At 47.9% G+C, this 17,845-nt stretch overlaps 1 pseudogene; it reads left to right on the forward strand.

Annotated features, from left to right (window-relative positions):
• Positions 1-6,484, forward strand: part of LOC139047041 (uncharacterized) — a 44,099-nt pseudogene extending 37,615 nt beyond the window's left edge.
• Positions 6,485-17,845: the final 11,361 nt, after the last annotated feature.

Raw genomic sequence — 17,845 nt, forward strand, 5'->3', positions numbered from 1 at the left:
GCCTTCAGCGCCTCTCCAGCCGGTGTTCTCTCATCCGCCCTCGCCTCGCCAGCAGGTCGCTCCCTTTTTCAGCGCACAGCAGCAAGGCACAAATCCTTGGCGTACTCCTGACAACCGCCCAATATGCTATGCCTGCGGTACACCGGGGCATGTAGCGCGCTTCTGCCGCCGGCGCTTGCCGGCCTTCGTGGGCACCGCGCGACCACCCAGCTCCGGATTCCGACCATACCGTATGCCTCAGCGACCACCATCGGAAGTCTACGCTGCTGATGACATACCAGCACCGCAGTCACAGCTCTACAATACTCGTCGCTCGCCTTCCCCTCGTCGGCGCTCACTCTCACCCATGCGTCGTAGGCCCAGTGCCAGTACTACTGAGGCGGAAAACTGATTTCCGCAGTTCCTGAGGCACGAACTGCGTCATCGTCGGAACATCAAAGTCCTCGTTTTTCCCCCGCTAACGTTATTGAAGTGTCTGTTGATAGCATCAAATGTCTTGCCCTCGTCGATACAGGAGCTGCTGTATCTGTGATTAGTGAGAAACTTTGCCGTAAATTACGGAAAGTGACCATGATGCCTTCGGTATTATTGCTTAGAACAGCCAGTGCACAGCAAGTTCAGCCAGTCGCTATGTGCACTGCCAGGCTGTTGATTCGAGACATTTTGTATCCGATTGATTTCTTTGTGCTAACTTGTTGCTCCCACGATGTGATTCTCGGTTGGGATTTTCTGTCGCGCCATCACGCCGTCATTGACTGTGCACGTGCTGAGGTTCAGTTCTCCGTTCTGTGCGATATGCCATCTCACGACGTTAAAGTTCATGATGTTACCAGGATCTGTGTAGCTTCCGATACTGACCTTCCCCCTCACAGCGCGGTATTTGTCCCTCTTTCATGCGCATCGCTTGCCGAAGCGACGGTCATGTTTTCACCCGCTGCCGTCTTCATCCGCCGCCAGCCTATATTGTTGCCTTTCGCTCTCCTCACGGTGCACCATGGGGCTGCAGAAATACTGATTTCTAACCCAAATTCGTACACTTTGGCTTTGCACTGTGGCGAGACTATTGGTACCATCCAGACTGTGGACGCTGACGTTATTGTGCATTTCCCTGTTCCCGACGACGTGGATACTGCCAACGTAACAGCATTGGCACCCCATGTGCCATCTAACCGAGTACCACCGGATGTTTTTTGTCGCTCTATTGCCGCTGACCTCGAGCCGACACAACGTGAGCGGCTTATTACTCTTTTAAATGATTTTCACGCCTCTTTTGACTGCAACCAAGCATCATTAGGCCGCACAAGTACCGTCTCTCACCAGATTGATACGGGACATCACGCACCATTACGCCAGCGTCCGTACCGCGTGTCATCCACCGAGCGTCGTGTCATCGCCGAGCAAGTTGAAGACATGCTTGAACGTGGTGTTATCAAGCCATCCTGCAGCCCTTGGTCATCTCCTGTAGTCCTCATTAAGAAAAAAGATGGCTCGATTCGTTTCTGTGTGGACTATCGTCGCCTCAACAAGATTACACGAAAAGATGTCTATCCTCTACCGCGCATAGATGACGCCTTAGATTGTCTTCATGGTGCCGAATTCTTTTCTTCTTTGGACTTGCGATCGGGCTATTGGCAAGTGCCAGTGGATGAATCCGACCGCTCCAAGACAGCTTTTATTACGCCTGATGGCCTGTATTAGTTTACCGTAATGCCATTCGGCCTCTGCAATGCACCCGCGACATTCGAAAGGATGATGGACAATCTTCTACGAGGCCTCAAATGGACGACATGCTTATGTTATTTAGACGACGTGGTAGTTTTCTCCCCTGATTTCACCACTCACCTCTCTCGTCTACGCGAAGTCCTTACTTGCCTTACCACCGCCGGCCTTCAACTTAACTTGAAGAAGTGCCGCTTCGGAGCCCGCCAGCTGACCATACTTGGCCATGTCGTGTCCAAAGACGGCGTCCTTCCCGACCCTGACAAACTTCGTGCTGTCGCAGAATTTCCGCGGCCGACTACAGTGAAAGAGCTCCGCAGTTTCGTCGGTCTTTGCTCTTATTTTCGCCGCTTTGTGCGCAATTTTGCCTGCATCATCGCTCCCCTGACGAAGCTCCTGGCTGGCTCTGGTGACCTTCGCGACTGGACTCCGGCGTGTGACCAAGCCTTCACCACTTTGCGTCGTCGGCTTACCTCACCGCCTGTTCTACGCCACTACGACCCGAGTGCACCGACTGAAGTTCATACCGACGCCAGCGGCGTTGGTCTTGGGGCCGTCCTTGCACAACGGAAGCCTGGCTTTGCAGAATATGTGGTTGCATATGCGAGTCGTGCTCTCACGAAGGCAGAATCCAATTATTCTGTCACGGAAAAAGAATGTTTAGCTATTGTTTGGGCCTTAAACAAATTTCGCCCTTACTTGTATGGCCGTCCGTTCGACGTTGTGACAGACCACCACGCGCTCTGCTGGCTTGCGTCACTGAAAGACCCGTCGGGGCGTCTTGGACGTTGGGCTCTTCGGATCCAAGAATTTGACATTCGCGTCATTTATCGATCCGGGCGCCAACATTCTGATGCAGATGCGCTCTCCCGTGCGCCCATGCGATCCGACGAAAGGCCACCTTCATCCACAGAGTGCCCGGTTGCTACGCTTGCTGTTACTGACATGCCGTCTGAACAGAGAAAAGATCCGTGGATTGTTTCTCTTATTGACATTCTTAGCAGTTCTTCAACGTCTACATGCCCTCGAGCCATTCGTCGCCAAGCCACCCACTTCGTGCTACGGGACGCCATCTTGTACCGCCGAAACTATCAGCCCGACGGTCGCAAATGGCTACTAGTCATCCCTCGCCATTTGCGTTCCGACGTATGCACGTATTTCCATGCAGACCCACAACAAGCTCATGCTGGCGTCCTGAAAACCTACGAGCGGCTCCGCCAGCGGTACTACTGGCGCGGCATGTATTATGTCCGCAAATACATTCGGTCATGTGCAGCCTGTCAGCGACGCAAGACATCTTCTCATACGACAGGCCCTCTGCAACCTTTACCGTGTCCTGCACGTCCTTTTGATCGGGTTGGCATCGACCTTTATGGGCCTCTTCCATGCAGCGCTACCGGAAATCGTTGGATAATTGTCGCAGTAGACCACCTGACAAGATATGCTGAGACTGCTGCACTTGCTTCGGCTGCTGCTCGCGACGTCGCCGCATTCATCTTACGGCATTTCGTCTTACGGCACGGCGCACCGCGAGAACTGCTCAGTGACCGAGGCCGTGTCTTCTTGTCCGAAGTTATTAATGAGCTACTCGCCGCGTGCCGCACTATTCACCGCACCACTACGGCGTATCACCCACAAACTAACGGTCTAACGGAACGATTCAACCGCACCCTTGGGGACATGCTCACCATGTATGTTGCGTCGGATCATTCCAATTGGGACGATGTCCTCCCTTTTGTGACGTACGCATACAATACCGCCGTTCAGGCTACCACAGGCTTCTCACCATTTTTCCTTCTTTATGGGCGTGAACCATCCACTACCCTCGACACCGTACTACCATATCACCCGGATGCCTCTGAATTCACCCCTCTTTCCGAAGTTGCTCGCCATGCTGAAGAGTGCCGCCAACTGGCTCGCTCGTTCACGTCGGATACCCAAGGAATCCGCAAAGATCGCCACGACAACGATCAGCCCACACAGTCCTTCGCCGTGGACTCTCACGTCTGGCTTCGGCTGCCCTTCCAAGCTCCAGGCCTTAGCCCAAAGCTTGCCCCGAAATATCAAGGTCCGTACCGGATCGTCGCGTGTACTTCGCCTGTGAATTATGTGGTCGAACCGGTGACGCCATCTTCGGACAAACGCCGCCGTGGCCGCGAGACTGTTCACGTCAGCCGCCTGAAGCCGTACCACGACCCCCTTATCGTATCATCGCCTTAGGTCGCCAGGATGGCTCCTCTTCGCCCCGGGGGAAGTTGTAGCGGGTAATATGCATGTGGCACTGTAGTTGTAGTGGGTAATATGCATGTGGCACTGTGCGGACTGCCACCGCTGCGGCGCGAGACACGAGCGCGGGTTGTTGGTGCGAAGCGCTAGGACTCGTATCTAGAGCTACCTGCGATCCCTCGAACGAGCTACATAAACCCCACTTCAATATATATATATATATATGTATAGAGAGAGAGAGAGAGTATGAGCCCTGAAATACACACCCACGGGCACAGAAGTACCCGTTCGTTGCAGACACACGATGCTTGAAAGCATTTTCTACAAAATCGGGTTGAGTATGCTTAATTTTTCGTTACATGATCGAGCTGTCGTGTCGGCAGCTGCAAAGCCTCGTTGCCAATTGCATTTCCAGGGAGGTGTATGTTGCTTACTACGATCCTCACCATGTGACAGCGAGCACGTGCATCATGTCGGAAGGTGCGCCAACCGCGCACATGGCAAAAAAAGAACCAGCAAACAACTTTCTATATTGCGCTCCCTCACTGCAATTTTCGAACCAATATATTATCTTTCCGGGATGTATAATTTCTGTAATTTGTAGGCGCAAGTTTTAATCTGCTCGGTTAAGACAGCGGTATTTGGAGATCACCGAGACAGGCATTCCTCTTCAGTGGGCATCAAATAAGCTTATAATGATGTTGATGTCTATTATCTTTCTGCACCCAAAATGATGCTTGCCTTTCATGTTTGATCACTCTATGTTTCACTGGATGGCACTTTACGTTAAAATGATTATATTCCGTAGCGTAGACTTCATACTGGCAATGTACGAGATTATGTCGTCCACGATATGCACGGTCACATTCAATTTCATTATTGATTTGTACGCAGTATACACTTCACTTCCGTTTTCGCGTACGCTATAAAATACTTGGAACATTTTACTTTTGCAGGCCTATCAATATTTTTTTATACTTTACCAACCATAGCTAATCTCTCTACATGCAGGAAGTGACCAAAAAGAATGCATCCACTATCTTGCACTCTGCGCAGTTCGTCCGAGGCGAAAAAGGTGGTGTTGAGGGCATACGCGCCATTGAGCTGATGCAAAAGCACCCACGTTTTCTCGAAATGGTCAGGGAAGAGGCTGAGGTCACAAAGACCGAAGCGAAGAAGATCATTCGTAGAGCCCTGCTTCGCGCCCAGAACTGTAGCCTTGACAAGTTTATGAAAATGGTTGGCGTTGTGAAGGATACGGTGGAGTGCCCTAGTGATGCCGGCCTCAGGCTACAGCTCGTCGACCTTAACCATGACTGCTGGCTCCACATTCGAAGTTTCCTGAAGATAGTGGACGTGCTGCCCAAACGTGGCAGTCAAGGTCAGTGGGAACAATGTAACACAATTTGTGTTTCCTATGAGGTAGGCGCCTGAAGTACCTGCTCTTTTAATACAGTATTATTCAAGTGAACATGGTTGCCTCTAAACAACAATGAAATTACCAAAAGTTTATCATAGACTTCTGGAATGCCATTCGGCAGTGAGACGAATTCTGGAATTTTAGGCGCCAAAACCACGCTTTTATTGTCAGGCATGCAGTAGTGGGGGATTCCGGATTAATTTTGACCACCAGGCGATCTTTAACGTGCCCCCATTGCAAGCGGCGCGGGTGTTCTCGCATTTCGCCTCCATCGAAATGCGGACGCCGCGGCGGATATTGGATCCCTAGACCTCATGGGCAGTAACCTTTGAATTCTTCAGTTTGTTATATTGCTGTTACGGGTGCCATTAACTTTCTTACGTCTTAATCATAAACGTGTGATTGATTTTTATGTATGTAACATATTTTCTCGGATAGCATAAGGCGTAAGAAAGATTGATCGCAAATAGTCAATGTCATCTTGCATAGATTTCACTGACATGAGGAATCAAAAATATTTGATTATTTTATTTATCGCTTTTTTATATTCCATATGCAATAATAAACTTTCATCACGCACAACTAGCTTGCTTCCAGATCACCGGCTTTCTTATTCATTGATAGCTCTACAGACATGGGAGTTTATTGAAAGGTGACATGCCTTCCTGCTCATGCAGAAGTTTTATTAGCTGGTTTAGGGAGACTAAGATGGGATGAAGCGAAATAAAATGACAGGGAAAATTTAGCATCAACGAGCTTGACAACTGAAGTCCGTGTAGCATTTACCGATAGTTTTTTTGTTTATTTTTTGTGTCCGCATATATGTGAAGCAAAACTGGCTTGGCATGCCATCTTTTCGTGTTTTGAGCTAGCGGAACGTCTTCGGCATGCATCATATAAAATAATAGCGGCAGCGCTTGACGAACCTAGAACATCTTGCTATCATTGCTGGTCCACAAACTACATTTGGTTTCATTCCTCGGGAGATGAATATATCGTGACATCATGATGCTTAAAGTGGACACATTGGATGTGAACATCGGGACGATTGAAACTCGTGTGTTATCTCTCGGTGCTCTGCTATGCTGCCAAATAGGGCCCCGTTGGGAGCAGACGTGACTGAGCCTTTTATGTGAATTAATTATATTCTATTTCATATATTAACTTGCTGATGATCGGTACCTTTTCCTAACATCTTTATTACCAATTCACACCAATCACCGCAAGCTAGAGGAACAAAATGGCGACAAAAGCAGCCAGTGCCGGTTCCTAATTACTTCTTGCTTAAGTACAGTACAAAAAACAGACTACAAAACAGAACAGAATAATAATGCGCAATCTTCATCTTTTATGCGAAGCATATTACTAGAGCTCAACCCAGCTCCTCAGGCGCGGCGGTGTCGCCTTCAATGACCTTGAGTACTCGTGCCATACCACGTGACACCGTGACGTCACGACAGAGGAGAAACGGGGCTCCAACTCGCGCCGTCGCTCGCGGCGTCGCCTTCAAGGCTGACCACGTGACACCGTGACGTCACAACAGAGGAGAAACGGGGCTCCAACACGCCCCGTCGCTCGCGGCGTCGCGGCGGTATAGACGAGAAAACCATGGCCAGGCGGCGCTACTGCGCCTCTCCTGACAGCGCCCCAATGTGGAAACGCCAAGCAGAGCGGTCGCGTCGTGGCGTAGTCTCCGCTTCGTTTACGTTGTGCCGTCTGCGCTTTTCTTCGCTGCTCGTTCTCACGGCGCTCCGTTTTCGACGGTGGCAGATCGCCTGCTTGCACAACAGCGATGCAAAGATTGCCGTGCGGTTTCAAGAAGGTTGCCGACGCTGACAGCTTTTTTTTCGTGGCGGCAACCTCACGATAGGGGAGCGTCTGCTTCCGAACGTGTAGGGCGTTGAACAAATTGTGGACGGTGATGTGAGAGTGAAAGCCAAGTGCGTGTCACAGGTGTCCGACAAGATCCTAGACAACGTCGAGTTAGGGGTACGCACCATGTTAAGAAATTTAGCCACTTTTATTTCAATTACAACATAAGTCACACTGGCAGCAGGAACTTTTCTTGTCATACTACTCGATCACTGCAGATCCATTGGGCTGCTTCTTGACGGTTCCGTCACTTCACAAAGGCATGTTCTGGAGTCTGTTTCACACGTGTGTTGCTGCTGCTCGAGAGCTGCGTCGCTGCAGTACGAAAGCACATGTTCCGGTGGTGCTGACTGCTGAGAAGACTGTTTTGATTGCCATTGGTCTGTTTGGCGCCGCTTCCATCTGCATCGCATATAAATGAAACAATATGTGTGCCTGTTTGTTGTGGGGATTAAACTACCCCCAATAATATGTTTGCAAACGTAACGTTCCTGTGATTGTGTGCATATATTATTCTACAAGAGTGGTACCACTACAAGTTATGGTGCTTGCACACTTAGATACTTAGAAAGCTTGGGCAAACAACAAACATAACGCGCACGTCTCGAGCGGCTGCTTTCCGATCTGCCGCTTCCCGACGCATGCGACGACTGCGGCTTGCATTAAATACGGTCTGCTACCACACAAAAGTAGCCCGCGGCCCCTTTCGTTACCTGCACAACTAGTAATTTAAGTTGCAGCGTTTGGAAAAGGGAAATAATTCTCTTGAGCTCGTCTATGCCGATCGCGAGGTAAGGCACAGTGCAATCAAATAAATTCGGGGTTCCAAGTGCCAAAACCACGAAATCATTATGAGGCCCGCTGTAATGGGGAGTCTCAGGAATAATTTTAACCTCTGGGGGTTCTTTAACGTGCACAAAAATCAAAGCACAAGGTAACGAGGGTGTTCTTGCATTTTGCCCCTTTCGAAATGCGGCCGCCGTGGCTGGGAATCGAGCACGCGTCGTAGAGCTTAGCGGCGCAACACGCATGCATTTACCGCTAAGAAACGGCGGATGCCACCACAATTCAACAACGCGACACGACTAAACAAACGGCCGTGTACTAAAAACAGGCATATGACTGTTCCGCTTTCAAGATATTACACGCGAATGCGAAAGTATGAGACTTACTTGACTCGGCCGCGCACTGCAGTTATCCATGCTTGTCCTCTGTCCTTCTCGTACAACTTCCCAGGAAATCTGTAGAACTTCACGGGTGGCGTAGGACCTTTCGTGTTTTCGAGGCTGCTGTGGCAATCGACAACACATCAGTATTGCGTGCCACCTTTCTTGGCTGATGAGGTCGCACTCGGCATCGCAAAAACCACGCGCACGAGCGCTCCCTCCGTACAGAACACGGGCGCGCGCCAGCGCAGCGACGACCCTCGAAACTTCCATCGGTCCGCTAGTGGAGCATTCGGCGCTGGTGCCGCGCGGGCAAACTTTAGGTTGCGTCGTCTATATAAGCAGCTGCGCTTGCCTCTGCTAGATACTCACGAGGTGAGATGCCTCTTGGAGACAGAGCTGCTCGTTGGAATGAGAAGCGAAGGTTGCGGCGGGCTACAGAGACTGATGAAGAGCGGGAAGAATATCTGGCCAAGCAACGTGCTCAGTATGCGGCTCGGCGACAAGTTACTTACCAAGTTTAGCCACCAATATGCTTCGCATCTGACTAGGCTTAACCAAGCTAAGCCTCAGCCAATTTTTTTATAGGAGTTTAATCACGCAAATACTGTAACGACGCTAAGAGACACAAACAGAACACAAGAATTCCAACCAGATCGAATGATTGAGACTTCTGTGATGAAAAAGTCACAGTTTGGTCCGAATAGCGAAGCATCGATGGCGATAGAAAGTTAGTGGACAGCTACACCAAGTAAGGAAAGTAGTTTTATCGGCCATATAAACTTGTAAACATAAGCATGTGAACTAAATTATGAAGCATGTTGTCACGGGCGCGCAAGCAAGCAGGAAAGCAAACCAACATGAACACCGTAGCCTTGCGGGCGAGCCTCCCTCCTTCCCCCTTTCTGCGTGCGCGAGATTGAATGGTGATGGGGGTGCTCATACTCGCACGCTTTCACTCGCACATAGAACATACGGCTCGCTGCGACGATGTTATCGCCCTTGGAGTTGATACGGAACCTAACAGTGACGGCAGAAATGCATTTAGTGTGTCCATATAATTGCTATCGCAATAATAAATATTTCATTCGTAATTGGAACAGTCTTTGTAAGCTAGAAAATGTTGAAAGTGTAAAATTGCCATGGCGCCTTGTATTTCGTACTATGACATCTCTCTTGAGCTGTCCGGACTGGTTTATTTACTGAAATCTGTAAGGCGAGTGGTTACGTGAGGGTTACGTCAACTCGTCCGTTTCGGTGCGGGCAATTCAAACCGAGGAGCAGCAGTGGGATATTCCGTTGGAGTTATTCGCGCAAGAAAGTCATCGATAGAGAAAATAGTTATACTTTTTGAGAAATATTCTGTCGATTAAACTCTGCCTCGTATTTTGTAGTGTCCTTCCTTAAACTATCATGGCCTCTTACTTTGCATGAGTTTGCGTGTACGAATGCTCTAACTTTCCACACACCTCCAGTGCAAAAGTCAGACGACTATAGGGTATTTACTAATTTGTGTGACTATTGTTTCCTCATTGTGCTGGTAACGCTCCCAAGTAATTTTACTTATATATACCTGCTTCATTCTGCAGTCTTCGGCAGCAGAGCTTGGCATCCTGAGAGGAGAGGAAAACAACGTGGCTCCTGCTGTCGTCGAAGAAAAGCTCCTAAATAGGGGCTGTTCGTTTCAACTACTAGGACGAGGTTGTGTACCTCTTGACTCTTTCCATTCGCTACACCGCCGAACCGGGAAGCTGTTACCAAGCCATTGTACACTGTTTGCCAACGCCAATTTGAGTGTTCCAACTTCTATTTAATGTGTTTTGAGGTGTTGTTGTTGATGTTCAAGCAGCGTCATGTCATTGCAGCGTCCTGTCCCGCTTATGACCGTTTCCTGACAGCTCCATGTGCAATTTTCTCCCCGTCTATGCATACGTTGTAGAATTATATAGCGGATTCTCGACCAGAAACTCCCATCAGGCGTAATTTTTTTTTTCTTACAAAGTAGTCTAGCTTCGCGATGCGCAGCCTCTTCTTCGGCAGCACGAACTTTCCTAGGCCGCCCCATGGCGTTAACCGACCTAGCGCCGCCGTGTACACGTTTCGATATCCTTTTCAAGGTCAAGCGCATGCGCATTCCTAACCGTTACCATGGCGCATGCGCAGATCTCGATGCGGCGGGAAAACCGGCTGGGCGCGTCGTCTCGGTCGGTGGCCATCGGTGGAGGTTTGTGCTACGCGGTCCATTTTACGTCGGGCAAGAACAGCTTCGCTGTTAAAACGGCTTTCTGCCCCGACAAGCTGAACAACTGTCCCTTACGAAAAACATAAACGATTCTTGGACTCTGGCTATAGCAGAAGTAAGCACAAGTTGCTCTAAAGCTGCTGGTGCCTGTTTTCTTAAGACCATTGCTGACTAATTATGCGTAGTATTTATTGTACCAGCACCTCGCGCAGCGGTAAATGAAGCGGGTCTCGAGGCGGCGGAGAAGAAGACCTGGTTCAACGAAACGAGTCCCGGTATGCGCTGTTCTGCTTAAGCTCAACTATTAAGGCGTAATCCTTTAGTGGCTCATGAGTGTCCGTGCACAGTCCGTGGTGGACGCGGGAAAGCGGTGATCAGTCACAGCCGGTGGCAACTATCACAGCGCTTGATGGATGACCCTATTGGTGAACAATACGTGATCAATCAAAGTTGACAGGTGGCCTTAGGTGAAGAATAGGTGATCCATCAAAGTTGACAGGTGGTTCCGAGAGAAAAAAGGAACGTAGATAGGCTTTTGCCTATCGCAGGTTAGCTCGGCAAAGTACTCATAGATTTTTTTATTAATTGTGCAATATAAATCCGGCAAGACCGTGTCTCAGAAAAATTGGTTCAAGATTAGCCATATCTGCTTTAATTCCATAGCCTTTATCTTGGCGATGCTAGGTACCTAACAGCTTCTGTTTCACCTTTGTCAAGCTATTGCTAACAGTTTCGGCACAAGTATTCATTGCCAATGGAAGACGTAGGGCTTGTCTTGCACAGGTGATCTACGCGAAACTGAATTTAGTTATGTATAGAGAAAGGGGCGCTTATAATATGCTTCCTTCCCAGTGCCTAAACTTTGAAAATAGTATTCTTTGTTCGAAACAGCAAACAATTCATGGGTACGTTCTCGTAGGTATATCTCGATATAGCTTCCCATGTGTTCGTGGCGTGAAGGAAGCTGAATTTTATCATAGCTATATCGATGTATTCATGTGACGGCTGATTCGTTGTTTTCTTGCGCTTTTGGGGCAACGTATCGCTTTGAAAGTTTATTTCCGCGGTGCGAAAACCAGGATTTGACTCGGCGGCACATTTCGAGAATCGTATGCAGCTTTAACGGGAAGCAAGCGCAAAAGGGGTAAGCATTCATCAGTGTACGCAGTCGAGAAGCAATGCTTTTTTATTGTTTTGTGGATGTGGACCTGCACAGGAAAATGACTGCCGGGACGACAATCTGTGCGAGCCAAATGGCCGCCCGTGTTCTGCGCCAGCGCTGGCCTTTCATCGTTCACGGCGTTCGTCTGATCGCCCTCGCCCAGTGGAGAACATTCAGGTGAGAGTTGAGGCTCAATCAGCGCGCGCGGCACATAGCCGTCTCAGTCGGTCTTCTGAATTCTAGTAAACGAACTAAGACGTAAATGCAAAAACAAGAAAAATAAAATAGGAACCAGCAGCGGCATCCGTAAAAACACGCAATAAAGCGTCAACGGCACAAAAACGCCTGAACCATTCGCGCTCTTGTAAATTAGTTTAGGTATATTTGTTTAGCTCGTCTTACTCCGAAACAAACGCGCAGTGGTTGTTACGTGTCTAATCTAGCTTCGTAAGCGCTCCGTGCTGGAGCTTTGTACGCACTGTGTTTCTGCCTGCGCCAAGATCAAGACGCGAATGCTGGAACCGAGCTCATTCGCACCGATATTTTCTCGCGCTTAGAACAACAGAACTAAAATTGGAGTACACAGCAGCACACGTCGAGTATTCGAAAATTAGCATTTCTCTCGCACACGCTAGCACACATATGTTCAGTCTTCACGTTGTTTAGTCTCAGCTCATTGCCCTCTATGGTGCTTCAGCGGCAATGCCCTCTCACATTCGAGCCCGAACGACAATACCAGAATATGCTCGAGGCACTTTGTCAACGGAGAAAAAAGCACTTGCCTACGAATTCGCCAAAACCTCTACAGTTGTGACAACGACAAACGACAGTTCAAGGACATCCACGGCCGTATTTGATCACTCAAATGGCATAAAATAATGATTTGTTAACTCACTTTGAGTTCGACGTAAGTATGCTTGTTTTGTTGTGACAAATACTTCGCGAGCTGCGGTGGTTGCTTAGTGGCTATAGATGGTGCTGGGCTGCTAAGCACGAGCTCGAGGGATTAAATCCCGGCCACGGCGGCCGAATTTCAACGGGCTCTAAATAACAAAGTAACCTTGTAATTTGATTTAGGTATACGTTAAAGAACCCCAGGTGGTCAAATTATTCCGGAACCCCCCACCACGGCGTGCCTCCTAATCATATCGTGGTGTTGGCGCCTAAATCAGCATGATTTAATTTAAGCACCTCGCTGTGATGACCGTGCTGTTTACTTCTTTGACATGATATACATGGTGGTTGTCATAAATTTGACGTCCTTTCTCAAGAGTCGGTAGTCCAAAATAGGCCTCGATGTTTTCGATTGCCCTAAAATCACAATTTAGAACGTCCGACAAGTTTCAAACGGGCGCCGCAAAGCGTGCCTCCGTAGCAGTGGCCGCCTCGGTGTTTCGCGCAACTGACACGGTGGCCTGACGGCTGAACCGATCGCTGCGCCGCCTGACCATTGCAGAGTGCCCATATCAGTTATTAAATCCAATTAGGGCGAGAACTTGAAAAATTATCGCGTTAGAACGCTCTATAGAGGGCACGTAAAATGTACCAGCGTATAATCACAGTTTCTTGCGGCTTGTTCAGGGCCCTTTAAGGTGCAGGCATCCCGGCCGCCATCTTGCGCGTAGCTCAGATTCTCCCTGCACGCACTGTCACTCAGCCATGTTTAGAATAATGAGACAGGTAGGCAAGGCACAACTTCCAGGAGTTCTTGGAAGCATCAACCGCCCTGCAGACGAGGTATGCTAGAGACATTTACGGCATTGGTAGGAAACAAAGCAGGAAAGGAATTGATTCGATCGGATCTGTTACAGTCATAGGCAGCGGTACAAGGTAGACAGAGGCGTTTTCAGAAAGAAAAAAAAATAATATTGAGGAGACATATAGAAATCTGCTAGATTGAAAAAAAGACATGGTTAGCTCATATGAATAAATCTGGGCGGATAGGCGACTATTCGTCACCACGCCATTTTAAAGGATATACCAAAAAATAATCATAAAAAAGGAAACTAATCTGCTCTTTGAAGTAGCAGCGCGATGTGGTCTTTCCTTGTTACGCCAGGTGAGCTGCTGTAATTGACAAAAATGTCTCCCCTTCCCCCCCCCCCTCCCTTCCCTTCTTTTCAGAAAGACCGGTGCCTTGCACCATTGTCATTTTGCTGCTGCGCGTAGTGGCCTTCGCACTGCTGATACTTTCAACAAGGGCTCGGCCTAACCATTCTGTCTGTAAACTATTAGAGAGATTTAGAATTGGGGGCGCAAGGCACTGGGCCCCCAAGCCGCGTTGCGTCGGTTGCTCTTGGGTTTAGATGAGCAGCAGAGTTTGAGGATTGGGTCGAACGCAGACAGCATTGGGTTGAGCGCTCGGGACGCCGCAGTGTAGAAAATAGAAAGGTGCTTGAAAGCAAACAAAATGAACCTCTTTTCATGCAAGGGAAAACGAACAGAATGCATTTTTGAGCAAAAAGAGAGAACAATAAAATGTAAGAAACGTAATCACTGAGTTAGTACCGGTTAGTGTTACGACTTAGGTGTGCAATTATAAGCCAAGCAAAGCCAATTGAAGCCAAGTGCTTTTAGTTGGTGTTTTCTTGTGACGCACTGCGAAACTGCGAGTTCACCCGCGTAAAATGGCAAAAATCAGTCGACGTACAGCAAGTTTGCTCTGCGACCATCTGCTGTACGCTGATTTGAGTTGGGCTGACATCGAAGACTTCTTTCTACCGTTGCCAGAAGCGACTTACCGACGACATGGTCGGCGGCAGTATGCGTCTCGCAAAGGATGGCTCGACGTCGGAAGTATTTAAGATGACGTCTTTCGGAGAATGTTCCGTTTTGAGAAGGGAAATATTTATGAATTGTCATCTGCTCTCTTAACTCCCAATACGATTGAGAGCATTCAGGGAGTAGAAGCATCCGGTAAAGAAGCTCTCCTGATTGCCCTCCGGCGACCCGCATATCCTAATAGGTGGAGTGATTTAGAAGACGTTTTCGGACGACATACCTCCGTGATGTCCAGAATAGCTGCCTCTGTCTTCGGCCACATTGAGACGACCTTCGGTCACCTCCTGTCCTTGACAAATCATCGTTGGCTGAACCTCGCCAATATCGCTCTGTTTTCTCAGGTACGTACACGCTGTTGCATTAAGGTTAAAACACGTAAGTTATTACGATTAGGTTAGCAACTGTAGCCGTCGTAGGATACTGTAAAAACAATGTTTCTAACCTTAGCTTTTTGGTAAATTGGCTATGAAAGATTTTGACAGACTGCCGTTAAAATGGAAGTGCACACACGGCTTTTTACCTCGTTTCCTCTGACAAATATGTCACACGAGATAGGAAAGTCACCTATGGTGTATGTACTTTCTTGTTATGCATTTTCCAGTACAAGCAATTGTGACGCGCCTGTTGCCCTAGTTGTTGAAATCATTTTAGTAGAGCAATATTGCAATAAATACTTCTGCAACAATAATCTTCATTCTGAATTGCAGGCTGTGCATGATCGAGGTGCGCCTTTGACTAATTGCTGGGGTTTCGTCGATGGAACGACCCGACCGATCTGCCGACCAACGTACAACCAGCGAATGTACTTCTCCGGGCACAAACGGGAGCATGTTGTCAAATATCAGGCCATTATGTGTGCAGACGGCATCGTCTGCGACCTTGCCGACCCATATTTAGGCCACAGGCATGATGCAGGTAAATCAAAGGCCCCTCATTTCTTCGTTCCCAGCTGCATTGTTCACACACTTGCGATATGATCGCCCAGAAAGATAATTACACACGTGTATTGAGTGCAGTTTCTGCGAAGCTCATCTTAAGCATAACTGTTTTTGACATGCGACTCCATAAATAATAATTCGACTTTCATATTAAGGCGGTGCCTCAGTAAGAACACATTGCTAGCAAATGCACTGCTCCTAAATCTAACCTTCGCTTTGAAACAGCAAGGTGCAACATTCTGTGGCTCATTATGTTAATTCCTAATTGGTTCTCTTTTGCAGGAATACTTCGGGAAAGCGGGCTGTATGAGAAGCTTCTCCAGTTGATGCAGGGCAATACATTCACTATATACGGTGATCCTGCGTACCCCCTCCGCCCTCTGCTCATGCGGCCATATGCTGGTGCACGTCTGAATGAACAGCAGCAAGAATTCAATACTGCCATGAGCACTGTAAGGCAGTCAGTAGAATGGGGATTCGGCAAGACGATCAGTCTGTTTGCCTTCTTGGACTACAAAAAAAATCAGAAAGTCTTTCTCCAGAATGTGCCACTAATATACAAAGTAGCTACGATTTTAACAAACTGCCTAACTTGCCTTCATGGCAACCAAGTGGCAATGTTCTTTCACCTTCGTCGTCCTCCTCTGAACGAATACCTCGTTAATAACAGCTGAGAGAGAAAAGCTGGTATGAATATTGTTTATTTGTCCTATTTAAGCAATAAATGAACTTTGGCTCATGTGGTCTACACAGTTTGAAGTTGTAGTGAAACCAAAACGCAATTAAGTTGCTGGAGCAGGAAGCTTTCCAAACGTACAATATTCACAAATAAACATCTTTTCTCTGAAAAACCAAAAGATTTATTTTCCTTTAATACTCAGCGCTTCCTTTAAAGCATCAAGCAGATCATTTTGTTGGGTCCTAAACATGTTTCTTTCTGCTTCGTGTTCCTTGTGTAATGCAGCACGTTCTTCTTTTTGAATCCTCCTTTCTTCAGCGCGGTCTTCTACTTGCGCTCTCCATTCAGTAATATGTTGCTGTAGTTTTTCCTGCTCGTGAAACAGTTTCCTCTCTTCCAGCTCCAGGCGCCGCTCTTCTAGTGTGGCATCTCTTGCTCTCGTTGACTGTTCATACCGCAGCCTTCGCTCAAAAAAGGCAAGATTGCCTTCGGAAGGAGGATTGGCAGCTGTAATTGAAAGCACACAATTGTTACATATCCCTCTTCGAACAGCTCATAACAAGTATAAGACGCCCTAAAGTGTGTTAACGTAAGTAATCAAGTTCCCTGTAACGTTCACCCTTCGACATTAAAAGTTTACCTGCACAATATCCTGGAGCCCAATATCCCGCATGGAGTCACAAAAGCGGAACTGTGTGTTATAAGTGCACTCATGGACTACTTTTCAAGATATGTGTGGGCTAATTATGAACACATGACCAAAGACTGTTTGCTGCAGCATCAAATTATTCTGAATAACATCAGAAAGGTGACCTGTGAGGCATTAAATTATGAGGGGAAAAGGCTAACACTGATTTGCATAAGGCAGCACAGATATTCAGTGCAGAATGCTCCACACAGAGGAGAAAATTGAGCCGCCTGCCTCTTTTCCTTTGCTGGGTGCTGCTCCTGGCGTGCATATGGTTGCTGGGCTGGGTGTTCGATGGTGGAACTGCAATCCTCCTTTTTCCTTGTGTCAAACAGCCTGTGTCGGGATTGGACTGTGGTCCAGGCGACTCAGTGCCATTTGGGAGGCTGACAGCTGGAGGTTGCGGCTCGCTGTCTTGCGGTAGTGGAGAGGTGGCGTCTCCTTGTGGGCTTCTTGGGTTAGTGTATATTACTACACTTGGAGTACTTGGAGGCGTCACATCTACATAATTGCCACTATATATGCTATATAGAATTTGTGACGCCTCCGTGGGCTGAAAATCTTCCATGCCTGCAAAGAGAGCGAAAGTATGAATAGCATTTCACATTGGTTTATTATTCATGTAGTCATAACTCCATAACCTTTAAATCGTTTAAGGGAAATTGTACTGGATGCAGTAGCTAAACAAACGTTTATTATATACAAACTGATAATTTGCAGGATACATGCTGCTTAACAAAATTCTACAACATGCGATTAGGTACAAGCATATTACAGCATCACACTTCTCATTCCATCTTCATTATTTGATTGAAAAACATGCATTACCGTCCTCTTCTGCAACTTGGGTATAATGAGCTGCTGCTGCCGTATCCCTTGTTTGGGCTGCAGCCAATCTCTCAAAATTTGCAGCTCTGCGGTCAGTTGGAGTCCCAGGTGGTACGTCAGGCTG

This window comes from Dermacentor albipictus, chromosome 6 (genome assembly GCF_038994185.2).
Source record: "Dermacentor albipictus isolate Rhodes 1998 colony chromosome 6, USDA_Dalb.pri_finalv2, whole genome shotgun sequence".
In the NCBI taxonomy this organism is placed as follows: Eukaryota; Metazoa; Arthropoda; class Arachnida; order Ixodida; family Ixodidae; genus Dermacentor; species Dermacentor albipictus.